This window comes from Palaemon carinicauda, chromosome 5, assembly GCF_036898095.1.
Source record: "Palaemon carinicauda isolate YSFRI2023 chromosome 5, ASM3689809v2, whole genome shotgun sequence".
NCBI classification, from domain to species: Eukaryota; Metazoa; Arthropoda; class Malacostraca; order Decapoda; family Palaemonidae; genus Palaemon; species Palaemon carinicauda.
Genome location: NC_090729.1, coordinates 49,861,235 through 49,866,234, shown reverse-complemented (window position 1 = coordinate 49,866,234; position 5,000 = coordinate 49,861,235).

Sequence of the window (5,000 nt, the reverse complement as noted above, 5' to 3'; positions counted from 1 at the left end):
TGGTAAGGTAATAGTAGAGAAATAAATGAGAGAGAGAGAGAGAGAGAGAGAGAGAGAGAGAGAGAGAGAGAGAGGAGAGAGAGAGAGAGAGAGAGAGAGAGAGTGTGGTAAGGTAATAGTAGAGTAATAAATAGACTCTCTCTCTCTCTCTCTCTCTCTCTCTCTCTCTCTCTCTCTCTCTCTCTCTCTCTCTCTCTCTCTCTCTCTTATATTCTTTGTTATTCGGATAATGATTACCCAATATTAAGATATTTGAACTCTGAAACCAAATGGTTTTATATATACTAATAATAACTGAACTTTCACAAGGTCAGTTGTTTTCTGGTATTTGTATATAGAGAGGACTAAAACGTCAGCGTTCTCCATACATATTTGCTCCACACTCAGCGCAGTGTCTGTAATATAAACATAATAGTGTAATTCATAACATTCAGCAAACAAATCTACTATAATTTATTTCATCACAAATTTATTTTATTCAATTTGAATGTCATTAAAAGCGTAGCTTTATACACAATGGTTTTCCTTTGGTCAAAAAAAAAAAAAAAAATATACCTGATCAGCATGTGCATTGTTGGAAAGCAACATCCAATTAAGAGAGCAATCTTTTTCTTGTCATTACAAGGGTATCAGAGTAAATTGGTCTGTTGCTCCAGGCTTTACAGGAAAGAGATAGACTCAACATAGAAATCTTATGGTTCAGAAATACCACCATGTATTGATACGAATTTAATTAAGAAGTACAACTTCTTCTAGGCACTCGTCCCATTCTTATATCTGAAAACGTTTCTGAATTCTTAGACCATCATTCTGCTGGTGTTAATTTTGCAATAATGCTTGCTGCTTGTCTAGGTTATCAAATTTTGAATTTTATTTTGTACTGTAATTTGTAAACTGTTACCAAAACATAAGTTTAAAATTAGATGTTGTTCATAACGTACAATGTTTTTGGGGAAATATTTGGTCCACAATAGTCAATAGATTTATCTGTATACCTGTTTCCGAAATATCTAAAAATGTACATATCTGCATGAAAAGTAATTATGTCCAAAACAAAATTTAACTAAAGGGGAAACGTCATATTAACAACAGTTAAATTTCTAGAGGGATCTTTCTTTCTCTATTATGATTTGTGTTGAAGCTATGTGTTATATGAATCCTCTTCGTTTTGATTTGCATAATATTTATCAAGCGCAGATGGAATGCAAATAATGTTTCTGAAGAAGAAGACAAAATTTTTAATGGAGGATAACATTATTCCTGAGGACTATTGAATAGAATGACAAACCGGTCAATGGAGGAAATTGTCTCACTAATATTCAAAGCCTATTTCACACTCAATTAATGGTTATATTCTGCAAAGTATTATGGAATATTACTTAAAATTGCGGTGTGTACCAATAGCTTGAACAGTACCTTATGCAATAAAATGAACTTTCGATTTGTAGTTTATTGTACTTCATATGATTTAATATCTACTGTCATTTAAAATAGAATTAACTTTTAACAGAGAATTATTTAGGATTTTGGTAAACGTCTGTTCACCAAAACAATAACTCTAATTTTCGATAGAATTATTTAAAACAATGCGTAATTATATATGAAAATATTTTATTAGTTTTGTCGTTAGGTGTTTGTTACTCTAAAGTATTTTTTTTCTTCTGTAATAGTTAGTTGCACAAATGTTTAATACTTTTATTAAAAAAAAAAATCATATATTTTTTTTTTCGTTTTCCATTGTATCTTACATCATCTTTAACAGAGCTCCTTTATAGAATTAAACATCATTTTGAATACTCATCTAGTTTCACTAGTTTTGTTACAAAATTGTACTGAATCTTACTTGTTACTTTTTTTCAAAATATTTCATTATTAGTTTTTTCTCATATCGTTTATTTATTTCCTTATTTGCTTTCTTCAACTGGCTATTTTTTCCTCTTTGAGCCCTTTGGGCTTACAGCAAATCGCTATTATAACTAGGGTTGCTGTTTGGCTAGAATTTATAATAATAATAATAATAATAATAATAATAATAATAATAATAATAATAATAATAATAATAATAATAATAATATTAATAATCAACATCATTTTGGAAGCGTTCAGTGACACTTCTTTCTTTTCATCAGCAACCCCCCTCCAAAAAAAAAAAAAAATAATAATAATATAACTCAATTTACACCGAATTTTATCGACTAATCATACAACAAAATCATCCGGTCAAGTTGTGTAAGACCAGGATCCAGTTCAAGAGGGTTTATCGCTGAATCCCCACCCCAGCAATTTCTCATAATAGTGCTGCTGCGCTGTTGGAGGGTGACAAGTTTTATTATTCTTGTAAATTGGCCAAAAATATTCCCTAATAACGCATTAGTGGTTTTTTTCTGCATCATTTGCATGTAGTTCAGTTTAAATGTTCACTTCTGCAAATCTTTAACAACAATATTGCCAGTTTTCTTACATTTTAGAATATTTCCTATCTCCACACATACACACACACACACACACACACACACACACACACACACAAGGGCCCACGCGCGCAGACACACACACGCTATTGATTCAAAACTATTATCTGCAAAACTACCTATTAGATAAAAGCAGTAATCATGTATAATGCAGGGAGGGATGAACTACTTTGGAGAAGACCTTCGTTCTGAAGATTCGCCAAAATAGTTTAATTAGTTCGGATCTTGTCCAACTTTCTGACGTGCTGCTGATAATTGCTCGAGTGAGGCAATGGTTACGGCTCTCTTTCGTTTTCTGCATACTTCCTTGATTTTGTACTTGATTTTGATTTAAGGAAAAATTTGTATCCCTCTCTTTCTTTGTTTGTTTACTATTATTATCATTTTCATTATCATTAACACTTGGTAAGCTACAGCCCTAGTTCGAAAATCCGGATGCTATTAACCCACATGATCCAACAGGCAAAGTAGCCCAGTGAGGAAAGGAAACAAGGAAAAATAAAATATTTTAAAAACAGTAACGACATTAAAATGAATATCTCCTATATAAACTATAAAAAAAACTTACACAAAACAGAAGGAAGAGAAATTTAGATAGAATAGTGAGCCTGAGTGTAACCTTAAGCAAGCGAACTCTAACCCAAGAGAGAGGAAGACCATGAGGCTATGGCACTACCAAAATCTAGAGAACAATGGTTTGATTTTGGAGTGTCCTTCTCCTAGATGAATTGGTTACCATAGCTAAAGAGTCTCCTCTACTCTTACCAAGAGGAAAGTGGCCACTGAATAATTGTAGTACAGTAACCCCTTGGGTGAAGAAGAATTGTTTGGTAATCTCAGTGTATTCAGGTGTATGAGGACAGAGGAGAATATGCAAAGAATTGGCCAGACTATTCGGAGTATGTGTAGGCAAAGGGAAAATGAACCGTAACCCGAGAGAAGGATACACTATATTACTGTCTGGCCAGTCAAAGGACCCTTAACTCTTTAGCGGTAGTATCTCAACAGGTGGCTGCTGTCCTGGCCAGCCTATTACCTACTTAATTATATACAAACAATGCAGAAAATAAAATTACAATTATGTTTTTGAAATGACCAAAATGAAAAAAAAAAATATATATACCTGTTTTGAGGCAGAGCCTGACTTCATTCTGTTGAAAGGCTATTGTTATTCATAAAGGAGACATCATAATCTTCCTTAGAGTTATTTTCCTTTCCCAGATTTACCTTTCCACATTTACTTCTCAAAAGCAGCTTTTAATGATTAATTTTGGTTCTTTTAGCTAATCGGCGTTTGTTTACCGAGACAGATATTTTCCCCTCCTAATAAAAGGGGCGAGTGGAGACTTGAAATAGATGTGATGAGGCTGTTGGGAGTAGTTTTTAAAGTCTCGTAAAAAACATTACTTTTTCTGATTCAAGATATAAATCAGCTCAATTTGTTAGTATAATTCTAAGCCAAACTGTTTCTTATGTCTTTTTTTATATATGATGCAATGAAAGATTAATCAGTGAGGTATGGTTTGACGTTCTAGATTTATATGTTGAATTCTTGGACGAAAGTGGGTATTAAAAACATCCGTTTAAAGTAAAATAACATTGTGAATCTATGAAGTATTATAAAAGTTCCATTCATAATATACTTACTTGACCTTTCACGGTTATTACTACAGAAAAATAATCTTGAGCTGACACCTAATCATTACATTTGGAATTGGTTTTATGTAAATACATAAATGTTCATTAGCCTTGTGCAAAAGTATTAATTGTATGCAACCTCGGTCAACCCAGATCATCATTCGTATTTTTTACATCATTATTAGCCCATTTTCCCTGTTGGAGCCTTTAGGCTTATAACATTTTGCTTTTCCAAATAAGGTTATATCTTAGCAGGTAATAATAATAATAATAATAATAATAATAATAATAATAATAATAATAATAAAAATAATAATAATAATAATAATAATAATAATAATAATGATAATAATAATAATAAATGAAAGGTGCTGTTTTTGTATCCTTTTCCAGCTCAATCTTTCATGTATCATGTTATCATGTACATTCTTTTCCTGCATATCTTCCCTGATGCAGTTTCACCCACTCTTCTTTGGTGTTTTCATCGGTTGCTTTCCCGCAACCTCCATCTCCATCACTCTGTAGCTAGCATTCACCGAGCCTCATCACATGTCACTACCATCTCCACCTTGGGTTCTGCTTCTTTTTTTTAATCTCCTGTAACCCTTGTACCCTAGAAATATATTTTCTCACATTATCCGACCTCGTCAATCAACACATCCAGCGCAGCTTCCTCATATCTGCTATATTCAATCTACTTTTATCTGTCCTCTTGACTGGGAGAGTTAGTTTAACTGACTTTCATGTCACACAGTACACCCGACACCTCTCTCAAATTTGTCCATCCTGTTTTTATCCTGCACTTGATCTCTTCTTCGTCACTTCCAGCTTCATCGACTAAAGATTTTAAATATTTGAATTTATCCACTCTCTTGATGTCTTCTCCATTCA